The sequence below is a fragment of the Odocoileus virginianus genome, chromosome 16 (assembly GCF_023699985.2).
Source record: "Odocoileus virginianus isolate 20LAN1187 ecotype Illinois chromosome 16, Ovbor_1.2, whole genome shotgun sequence".
Taxonomy (NCBI): domain Eukaryota; kingdom Metazoa; phylum Chordata; class Mammalia; order Artiodactyla; family Cervidae; genus Odocoileus; species Odocoileus virginianus.
In genome coordinates, this window is record NC_069689.1 from 23,954,902 (window position 1) to 23,967,461 (window position 12,560).

The following is a 12,560-nucleotide window of genomic DNA, read 5'->3' on the forward strand; positions in this document are numbered from 1 at the left end:
TTTTATATGGTTGAGATTAAAGAAAATCTGAATCTAAGTAGGGAATAAGCATGTTCATGTATTTAAAGGAACAGTGTTTAAAGCTATTATTTCTTTCTGTATAAATATATAGATTCAGTGTGATCCCATCAAGATATTGTTGATAACATTCTGGGTTATTTTAGTGAAAATGACAACATAATTCTAATGTATATATTGAAAAGAAAAAAGCCAAGTAGAGCCAAGGAAACTTTTGAAAAGTCAAAGTTGGAGAAACCACATATCAGAAATCTAGTGCTATTATGAAATGACACTAAGTAAAAATGTGCTGTAATAATAAAAGGAGGGGCAGAAAGACCAACACAACAAAATATAGAATCCTGAAATAAGACACACAAATAGTCAACTCATTTTTATATAAACTGATGCTACAGAGCAGAGACAATTATTTTCAATTAGTCCTGATTTAATTGGATATTCACATGTATAAAAATAAAGCTTAAATTGTACTTTATGCCATATTAAATAAATTCTAGATGATGCTTTAAACATGAAAGATTATAAAATTAATCTTCCAGAAGATAATGATGAGTACTTTTCTTAACTTAAGGAGAGAAAAGTTCATTTAAACATGATGCAAAATTTATTTGCAATAAGAAATGCATCAATAATTTGGACTATTTAAATTATACATTTCTCTGTTAGTCAAAAAAGATCCCTCCAAGAGTGAAAAAGAAAGTACAGTGTGGGAGTAGTCTTCTGCAATACACATGGCCAATGAAAGCCTCAAACTAAGCAAATATGCAAAAGACTAACAGTGCAGGAGAATATCTACATGGCTAACTTTATTAGAGATCATTAGCGACTAGAGAGATATACATTAAACCACAACGTGACACTCTTACCCACTAGAAGGACACATTTTAAAGAGTGGTAAAAATCAAGTATTGTTGAGCCTATGGAGAAACTGAATTTTTCATGTACTGCTGCTGGCAATACAATTTGTTACAACCACTTTGGAAAAATCCTTGGCAATATATATTAAACTTTAATACATACATATGCTATTACCCAGTGGTTCTCTCCTTGAAATATACCTTACAGAAATTGTTTAGATGTGCAGAATTTATCTACTGTGGTAGAAATCAAAACAGTTGTTACTTTTTCGAGGAAGACTTAAAAGGATGATGAAAGGATGATTATTGTGTCCAGTTGATATTCTATTTCTCAGGTAATAGTTGTTTATTTATAACAATTCGTTACTCATTTATCAAGAAAATGGAGATGAAAATTTAAGAGATATTTAAAAAATTCAGTGTGTGAAATTTGGGTCATAATTTGAACAAATCAACTATTGAACATTTATTAGATAACCAGGATATTTAGAATAATAACAAATTTAAATAAAGAGATGTTGGTTTGTAAGGTGTGAAAAGGTACTATGTACATTTAAGTTTGTTTGTTTTAATTTTTGGAAGCATACTAAAATAATTCAGGTTAGATGATACAATGCTTGCTATTTCCAAAGTAATTCAGTTGAGGATTTGGAGTTGAGGGGGAGGGGTGGAAAGGACAAAAGACTGGCCAAGAATTGACCCTTCTTATACAAGAGAAGGTTCATTATCATTCAGTAATTTTATATGTATTTTAAATATACCATAATAAATTACAAACAAAATAAATATGAGGAAATGACATCAGTGACAATAAAACTAAATTTTGGGAAATTATCATCTCAAATTTGAGCCTACCAGTGAAGTTTCCTAAGTAGAACTTTCCAAATAACAACTTTCAACTTGATGAATTCTTTTTATTCTTATGGCTGTATTTCATACTTAATTTCATGTTTATTGTTTGATATACTCAGTACTTGTATAGAGATAGGGAATTGGTGCATGTCAGTCTGACAGACATAGTGAAAAAGTTTGATATGCCACCTTAAAGGGAGGAGAAAAAACTGTAGTCTTTTGTCAAGTCTTAAAGCAATACATTCAAATGTCATTAGCACTGGCTACTGTGACTAGCTGGCACATACTCCCTCTAGTCTGTAGAAAAGGCATTCACAACTCAAGTTAGGCATTTAATCTTTTTGTAGAAGCTCCAGAGACAGGGGCCACTAAAGTGTGTTGCAATATTTACAAGACATCAGCCGCAGAAGCTATCAAACCAGCATCCCTATGAGGATTCAGTTTACAAATAATCCTAACATGAATGGCAGATGCATAGCCTCCCTTGGTGTCTCACTGCTGAAGCTGGGAACAACAGACCACCAATGTGAAAAATCATGAAAGAAAAGCCAAACCCTTATTCTGAACCAGTAGATACAGAAAGGTACAATTACTTGAAACTGGTAAATGGGAAGATTTAGCATAAGAAAGAGAGATTCCTGATTCCTGAGAGAGAGATAAACAAAGGAATAATGTTCTTAGAGAAGAGAGACAAAAGTGGGGAGAACCAGAAGAGCTTGCTTTTGTTAGCAGAAGAGGGATTCCTATAACTAAAGGAGCAGATTTATAAGAACAGATGTATTTAAAACTGTGGAATTAATGATGTGAAGATAATTTTCCATCCAGTTGCTTAGCTTCCCTCAATGATTTGTGAGGCTGAGACTAAGTCAGTGATGAAGTACCAGGGTAAACAGATTGTTTGCTCCCCACTCCCACTTCATTCACTACCTAATGTAAATATCTCAGAGGATGAGCTGTGACTCTAAATTTGTAGGGGAAAAAAAAGACGGGTGGTATTCATATTAGGGCTGTGGGTAGACTGTGCAGTGGAAAAAGCTTTATATTGCAAAAATCAATGTATCACTAAATTTTAATCTGTGCATTTCACCTAAAAATGCAAGAGAAAAGAATGAGATTACAAGTGCTAATGTGAACTACAGGCAGGTAGCTTAGGGGTTCTGAAAATTACAGCACAAACTACTGAAAAAACTGCAAAGTATATTTTTATAGGAATTTAGATGAAATGAGAGTTTAAGAATATTTTGATGAAAGGATACCTTTGTTCTAGCTGCCCTCATGAAGATAACATCAGCCAGTGATGAGTGCTCAATTATACCAATTCACTGTTTGTATTAACATGTATCTTCTTATGACTTCTCAAGTGGCACTAGTGACATAGAACCATCCTCCAATGCAAGAGAATAAAGTCGCAGTTCGATCCCTGGGTTAGGAAGATCCCCTGCATGAGGGCACTACAACCCACTCCAGTATTCTTGCCTGGAAAATCCCATGGACAGAGGAGCCTGGCAGCTCTATATGGTCACAAAGAGTTAAACATGACTGATGTGACTTAGCACACATACATATTCAACATTAAATACTTTATAAGTTTAAATCCAAATTGTGTCACCTAATCATTGGAAACAGTGACAGACTTTAACTTGGGGGCCTCTGAAATCACTGCAGATGGTGACTGCAGCCATGAAATTAAAAGATACTTGCTCCTTGGAAGAAAAGTTATGACCAACCTAGACAGCATATTAAAAAGCAGAGACATTTCTTTGCCAACAAAGGTCCATCTAGTCAAAACTTTGGTTTTTCCAGTAGTCATGTACAAATGTGAGAGTTGGACTATAAAGAAAGATGAGCACCTAAGAATTGATGTTTTTGAACTGTGACATTGGAGAACTCTTGAGAGTCCCTTGGACTGCAAGGAAATCCAACTAGTCCATCCTAAAGGAAATCAGTCCTGCGTGTTCATCAGAAGGACTGATGCTGAAGCTGAAACTCCAATACTTTGGCCACCTGATGCGAACTGACTCATTGGAAAAGACCCTGATGCTGGGAAAGATTGAAGGCGGAAGGAGAAGAGGATGACAAAGAATGAGATAGTTGGATGGCATCACCAACTCAATGGACATGAGCTTGAGCCAACTCCGGGAATTGGTGATGGACAGGGAAGCCTGGCATGCTGTAGTCCATGGGGTCACAAAGAGTTGGACATGACCGAGCAACTGAATTGAACTGAATTGAATCATTGGTTTGATCATTGTATTTTAGATCAGCAAGGGATGGAGAAAATTTAGTTGGCCTCATAAAACAGGTAAAATCCAAGTGTCAAGATGAGTGACTTTTAAGGCACACAAAAGTAAAAGATGAAGCCTGAGGTCTAAGGTGTTTTAAGCCTCATACTCATGTTCATTCCCAAACTATAATATTTAGTTCTAAAATGGAAAGAGAGAACACATAAGGCATTTTTATTTAATCTTCACCAGTAATCAAAAGGTCTGCTTTGGTTCTTATTTGTGCTGTTCTAGTTTTGTACATCTTACAGAGGAGGAGAAAAATAGTTTTATTTATGTATAGGTAAAGGTAATAGGTATACTTGATATACAAAGATATACTTGTAACACATTTAACATGTACAATTTGACAAGTTTAGATATAAGCAAATACCTCCAATATCATCACCAAAATCTAGGTTAACAGACCTAAATAGACCTAGAAATCATTTCCAAAATTTCACTGTGTCTGTTTTATTGTGTGTGGTAAGAATCCTTAAAAGGAAATTTATCCTCTTTATAGATCTTTAAGAGCATAATACAATATTGTTCAGCGCATGTGAAGTGATGTACAGCAGGTCTCTTCAATTTATTTATCATGGATAACTGACACTTTGTACCCATTGAACAATAACTACCTATTTTTTCCCTAGGTGGCTCCTCAAATGACAGCCACCATTCTATTCTCTGCTTCAGTGAATCTGACTAATTCAGGTATCTCATATAAATGGAATTATGAAGTATTTGTCCTTCTGTAACTTGTTTATTTCTCTTAGCATAGAGTCCCCAAGTTCATAATTGGTTCTACTTACTTAACTGTTCTTTAAAGTTCAACATAACAAATTGTATAAATATGGGTTACATGACACAACTAAATATTTGGATATGTTACATAAGAATAATTGAAAAACTTCTTTAAAATATACACACCCTGTTTTACATCTGAATTGAAGTGTTTTTGCTGGTATAATTTTATTTCTGGAAAACACAATTTAACTTGAATTCTTATATTTCTAAATTCTGTAAACATTCAAATACATTTTCAAAAAAAAAATTCAAAGCTCATTAATTGATACTCTATGCCCTTTTAATGTTTCTCTTTGCAACTTCGTACTTATTATTTAACTTTTAAAATAAATGAATCATAAAATAAAGACAAACTACACCATTGAGATTTTTGGGAAACTTAAATGCTTCACAAGCAAGAGGTAATGAATTAAATTTTACAAGAAGTAGCCTCTGTTATAATTCCATTATCTGTTTGGAAACTACATTTCTGTCTTTGGGAAGGAAAAATGCATATTGGAAAAAAGCATTATGCTAAGTGAAATAAGTAGAGAGACAAATACCTTATGATCTCTCTTACATATGAAATCTAAATTATTTTAAAACATTCATAGAATAGTTTGGTGGTTGCAAGGTGGAGTAGGGAGTGGGAGGTGGGAGAAATGAGCAAACTGGGTTTTTGGTTATTATTTCTTTAAAGTAAAAATAATTAAAATTATTAGTAAGCAATGTCATAAGAATAAAATCGATTTTAGAAATAGCAAGATAAGATGAATTCTAGAACCTCTATTACTTCCAACTAATATTTATTCCTAGTATCTTCTCTGTGCTAGGCACTCTACCAGATTTTGTGGACACAACAGTGAATAAAACAAAAAAAAGTTCTTTTTTGATAGGAATCATTAAACAGAGGAGGAACAGAGACAATAAGCAAAACTTAACTAAAATAAATGACTCCCCCAAACATATTAAGTATTATACATTATTTCTTTACTCAATGGACATGGTATATAATATTTAGTCAGATAGCATTTGGGATTAAATCATTGGAATACAATAAAATATTTGATCCTCGGTAACCTGCAGTTCTGACAAAGTTAATAATACAGGTTTTCAGCAGCCTTCAAATGTATCTGGGTCCTGCCTATAGTATTACTTCACGGGCTGGCAGTTGCTCACTCCAGTTTAAATACTGATTGGGAAGACTGAATGAGGTTAGCATATAATTCATTGTCAAATCATGAAAAATTTTTCTAATGAAATGATAGGAAGTGAGACTATTAATAATTTTATACCACAACAACGAACATAATCCAAGATTCTATAGAAATCTGTAGTCACTCTAATTCTTTCCAGAGATTGACTATTGCTAGCGTGGTTCCAAGAAATCAATCTCTTCAAAACGGGGCACCTATTTTGAAAGACCCATCCTAGGAGATTAGGTCAGAGGAGTTTGGGGTTAAGGGGATTCAACTGATACCCAAGAAAAGATTGCCTGTCATTTTCCAAGTAACTCAAAAGCAGTTACTTAAGAAGGTCCAAAAATAAAGTGTTCTTTCCTTTGTTACATGTATACATACAAGTGAATGACATAATATTTAAGTTGTAACTTTTATTTTGTAGTAATAGAAAAATTACAAACTTCACTCAAGTTTCACTTTAACAAAAATCTTCTAGGTTGCTCTAACCTACTTTCTATTCTCCTTTTCTTTTTGTATTGTCCTTCAAACCCATACAACAAGATTTATCTGAAAAAATCATTTCACAGACTATGATTTATAAACATCGTTGGTGAAAATATCTTCAAAATTTTAAGAGAGGGACAATTTCCCGTCATGAAAAACTGAGTAAAGAGGAGCATCACCAAAAGTTTATTTCAAACTTGCCACAGAGCAAGTGGTATCTACATTAAACTAGAAGCCAAATGCCTAAAGCTTGCTGAAGCTGCCTTTTTTGTTTTCTAGTCCCTAAGAAGCTGGCTGCATGCTTCTAACAGAAGAGAGAGGGCTGCATTGGGAAGGAGTTTCACTTTTCCCTGTAACAGGTGAGGATATTGGCTGCTGTTTATTTAAAATGGAATTTCTGAGGAGAAGCATCACCAAAAATACAGGTTGACTGACTTTCACGTCACAAGAACAACTAAAACTGCTCAAGAATAGGAAGTCACTGAGAGCTTTCTAGAACCAGAGTTGAGGCTGAAGCAACCCGCTGCTCACAGAGCCTATCAGAAGAATAAGAGAAACGGCTTCATCCTGACACAATGGCCCCTCTCTTAGGCGAGCACAGTACCACACAGAGAGGTCTCCCCCCATCCTCCAGTTTCTAAGGAGGAAGGAGAACCTAGGCGGGAAATGAGCCACTAAACCAACACTATGGATGACTCTGTGGGACGCCCTACTCTGACGCGGCACTCAGGGATTGCAGGGGAGGCTGTGGGATTCAACCACTGGAAATATGACTGTGATAAAGGAGAGGGGGGTGGTGTGCAACAACCAGCAGCCAGATCTTGGCCTAATGAGTTCACACCCATCGTGCCCAAGTGGTAATTTTAACCAGCGCCTTTGCTCATCTACAGAACCATGTCTGGGGCATGCTCCAGCTTGGGAACTCAGCAAGGTGCAGATCTGCCTGATTTGGATCCTCAAACAAAAAGTGTGGCAACCCTAGAGCCCAGGGAGCCTGTGAATAATCCAAGAGCTGACTCCTAGTCCTCCCACCCATGTGGATAGTCTTCCAGTTGCATCTGACCAGAAGGGCTGGAGACAACTGGAAAAATTTCCACTGGCACTCAAGCTTAGAGATGGGCAAGTAGAGCTGACGACCCCCCAGAACAAAGTCATCACACTTCCTGATTTCTAGCTGTACTATAAAGCTATAGTCAGCTAAAGAGTAGTATAACACTGGCATAAAGACAGACAAATGGAGCAGAATCAAGAGCCCGGAAATATATCCATGCATATACAGTCAACTAATATTTGAAAAGGAAGCCAAAAATACTCAATGGAGAAAAGCTATTCCCTTCAATAAATGGAACTGGGATAACTGGATATTCATTATGTAAAAGAATGAAACTGGACCCACAATTTCTAGCACTAACAAAATTGAACTCAAGATATATTAAAGACTTAAATGCAAGACTTGAAATCATAAAACTTCTAGAAGTAAAAATTGAGAAAAAAAGTCCTTGATTCTTGAAGGGTTTGACACCTAAAGCACAAGCAATAAAATCAAAAACACTGGTAGAATTTCAAGATTAAAATCCAGATAGTTTCTTTTTGCACTAAGAAATTTGAAAATAACTGAATAGCTGGAAGATAAAAACAGTTGAGGAGGCATGGTATACGTATTTCAATGAAGAGTATAACTACAAATAAATAAATTACAATAATCTTAAAATGGAAAGGATGACGACCTATGAATAGCCACAGCAACAGCAATTAGCAATTATTTTATTTTAATGTGTGTTAATCTACACAAAGGGACCAACAGAAAAAAAAATTGTTATGAAGTGCCTACTTGAAGCAAAATTGAGAAATGAAGCACCTATTACCCTAATTCAACATAGCAATACACTATTTTCAAAGGAGATTGCAGATAATTGAGAATACTCTGTAATAATTATCAGCATACATGCATAAAAATGCATTTAAAAGGATGTTATTTTACCATTGTCTGACAAATTTGATAAATGCAGCACAAAGCTGAATGAATTACACATAAAAATAAAGCAGCAAAATTTTAGAATGAAAGAATTTCTAGAGATCACTTCATGCAACATTATTTTACAGATGAGAAAGTTCTGCCTGGAAATTTTAGACTACAGCTTTTTCAATGCTATGGAATTAGAAGAGAACAAGATGAATGAAGAAACCAAGTTTTCCAAGCATGACATTAGTTCTAGAAATCTAAACAAATGAATTTGTTCAATTTCAAGGAATTAATTTATCTAAGTTATAATCTGCTAAAGCAAAACAACCTACAAAATAGCACACTAACACACCCTTTTGCTCCCTGTAGTGTCAGACTGGTTATCAACAATTTTACCACTTAAAATATAAATACTAGCTAGACAAAGTCATACTGATAGGGACAGAGTTAAAGGTCAAAGAAAGTAGTTAATTAACTCCACTAGAAGTTTGTAAGTAAAGAAAAAGGTATGGAAGACCTCTGTAAGTTAATGATCACTCAAGAAAGCAGGTTTGCTTAACCACAAAACCAAGAAGGCCTGATTAGCAACAAAACCATGCAACAGAAGCATGAGTCATGCTCCAAAATAATAAAACGATGGTGATATGAGACCCATATCCTGCCCAATGAGTAAGTTGTTGATCCATAGGAGATGCCTGATGAAAGTAAAAGACGAGAATGAAAAAGTTGGCTTAAAGCTCAACATTCAGAAAACTAAGATCATGGCATCTGGTCCCATCACTTCATGGCAAATAGATGGGGAAACAGTGGAAACAGTGGCTGACTTTATTTTCTTGGGCTCCAAAATCACTGCAGATGGTGACTGCAGCCATGAAATCAAGAGATCGTTACTCCTTGGAAGGAAAGTTATGACTAACCTAGACAGCATTATTAAAAAGCAGAGACATTGCTTTGTCAACAAAGGTCTGTCTAGTCGAGGCTATGGTTTTTCCATTGGTCGTGTATGGATGTGAGAGTTGGACTATAAAAAAAGCTGAGCACTGAGGAATTGATGCTTTTGAACTGTTGTGTTGGAGAAGACTCTTGAGAGTCGCTTGGACTGCAAGAAGATCCAACCAGGTGACGGACAGGGAGGCCTGGTGTGCTGCAGTTCATGGGGAAAGAGTCGCAAAGAGTCGGACACAACTGAGTGACTGAACTGAACAGAGGAGATGCTCTCTGAATACATACGAAACATTTTATGGAAAGTGACATTTCAAACTGAAAAAGCCTTACTGTATTGAGACATGAAATGATTTTCCCACAGTGCCATGCCAGTCCTGGCTTGACTATGTAGGGACAAGAAAACTCCCTCACCGGACACTGATAATGGAAGCGTGACATCTACTCAAGAGTGAGAAAGAAGGTGGTCTTCTCCCATACCCCTTTTCCTTTGCAGCCCACTTAGTTATTGGGGGGTGGCACCCTATCACCCACCCACCTGTAAGCCTTACAAGCATCCACTTCTAATAAAGCACTTCTTATCTATCACTTTGCCTCTCACTGAATTCTTTCTGTGCTGAAACAAAAAGCACCAGAATTCCTTGGAGCCCCCTCATGAAACGCCACCTAGTGGTTTCAATGCAAATTTAAGAAATTGCCCGTATGTGGAATCATGCTGTAAAAATAGATTTCTATAATATTGTAATATGTCTATTTTCACATGTTGAAAAGAAATAAAGTTATGGAATATTTAACTAGTAAATATCTGCTCTAATTATTCTAGTAGTAGATGATATGCTTTTTTATGAACATGATTTATTTATCACCATGATACATTAAATATTACTTCAGTTATTTCACTTCTTTTCTCCAATGTATGTACTCTGCTATAAAATGTTTCTAGCACTCAGGATATTATATAATGTGGACATTATCGATGTAAACCTAAATGATACAAAAATTTTAATGTAAATTATTTTTATTAAATATCCTTAATGAATAAACTTGTCAGAAAGGAAGAAATTTTCCTCTACTCTCCTGGGTTCTTCTGGTTAGCCTAAGAATTAAATTGCCATGAGGAATTAGCAGGTAAAAAATAAACAAAAGTTTAATAACATGAAAATTGCCAGAGTGAAACCCTCACCCTAAAAATCGTTCAGCTGAAGACAAAGAGAGTGTTGTCATAATGGTTTGGGACATCAAAGGAGAGGGAGGCCATTGACATGGAGGAAAAAAAGCAACTGTTTGGTAAACAAGTGTTCACTGAGCCAAGCAGAGACAATTGGGCTTCCCTGGTGCCTCAGCAATAAAGAATCCATCCTCCTTTAATGCAGGAGAGCCAGGTTCACTTCCTGGGTCGGGAAGATCCCCTGGAAACAGAAAAGGAAACCTACTCCAGTATTCTAGCCTGGGAAATTCCATGGACAGAGGAGCCCAGTAGACTAGAGTCCATGGCGTCAAAAGAGTCAGGCAAAATTTAGAGAATAAATCAACCACCACCACCACAGAGTCAATGAGACACAGAAAGGAATTTTAACAAACAGGCTTTGTTAGGTTCCTTCCTGTCTGCCACACTTAGTTCACGCTGCTGCTCTCCATGGTCATAGCTTCCTTCTTGGAACAGGCCCCTTAACTATTGATTCTAGCCAACAAAATGTGGCACTATTATGGGGATATAGGGATGTCACTTCCTTGATTACATGATATATTAGACTTCAGTTTAGAGACTACTACAGTGAACAATTATACTTGCAGTTTTGGGGAAATAAGCAACTATGTTGAGGAAGGTCTTTGTGGCAAAGAAAAACTGAGTGGAGCCACAAGGATCTATGAGTGGCCTCTAGGACATAAAGGTGACCTATAGCAGTTCAGTTCAGTCACTCATTCGGGTCCGACTCTTTGTGACCCCATGGACTGCAGCACGCCAGGCCTCCCTGTCATTCACCAACTCTCAGAGTTTACTCAAACTCATGTCCATTGAGTTGGTGATGTCATCCAACCACCTCATCTTCTGTCATCCCCTTTTCCTCCCGCCTTCAATCTTTCCCAGCATCAGGGTCTTATCAAATGAGTCAGTTCTTTGCATCAGGTGCCCAAAATAGGCGTTTCAGTTTCAACATCAGTCCTTCCAATGAATATTCAGGACTGATTTCCTATAGGATGGACTGGTTGGATCTCCTTGCAGTCCAAGGGACTCTCAAGAGTCTTCTCTAATACAACAGGTCAAAAACATCAATTCTTCGGTGCTCAGTCTCCTTTATAGTCCAACTCTCACATCCATACATGACCACTGGAAAAACCATAGCCTTGACCAGACGGACCTTTGTTGGCAAAGTAGTCTCTGCTTTTTGATATTCTGTCTAGGTTGATCATAACTTTCCTTCCAAGGAGTAAATATCTTTTAATTTCATGGCTGCAGTCACCATCTGAAGTGATTTTGGAGCCCAAAGCCATAAAGTCAGCCACTCTTTCCACTGTTTCTCCATCTATTTGCCATGAAGTGATGGGACCAGAAGACATGATCTTAGTTTTCTGAATGCTGAGCGTTAGGCCTACTTTTTCACTCTTCTCTTTCACTTTCATCAACAGGCCCTTTAGTTCTTCTTCACTTTCTGCCATAAGGGTGGTGTCATCTGCATATCTGAGGTTTTTGATATTTCTCCCAGCAATCTTGATTCCAGCTTTTGTTTCATCCAACCCAGCATTTCTCATGATGTACTCTGCATATAAGTTAAATAAACAGGGTGACAATGTACAGCCTTGACATTCTCCTTTTCCTATTTGGAACCAGTCTGTTGTTCCATGTCCAGTTCTAACTGTTGCTTCCTGACCTGTGTACAGGTTTCTCAAGAGACAGGTCATATGGTCTGGTATTCCCATCTCTTTCAGAATTTTCCACAGTTTATTGTGATCGACACAGTCAAATGCTTTGGCATAGTTAATAAAACAGAAATAGATGTTTTTCTAGAACTCTCTTGCTTTTTCGATGATTCAGTGGATGTTGGAAATTTGACCTCTGGTTCCTCTGCCTTTTCTAAAACCAGCTTGAACATCTGGAAGTTCACAGTTCACATATTGCTGAGGCCTGGGTTGGAGAATTTTGAGCATTACTCTACTAGCGTGTGAGATGAGTGCAATTGTGCAGTAGTTTGAGCAT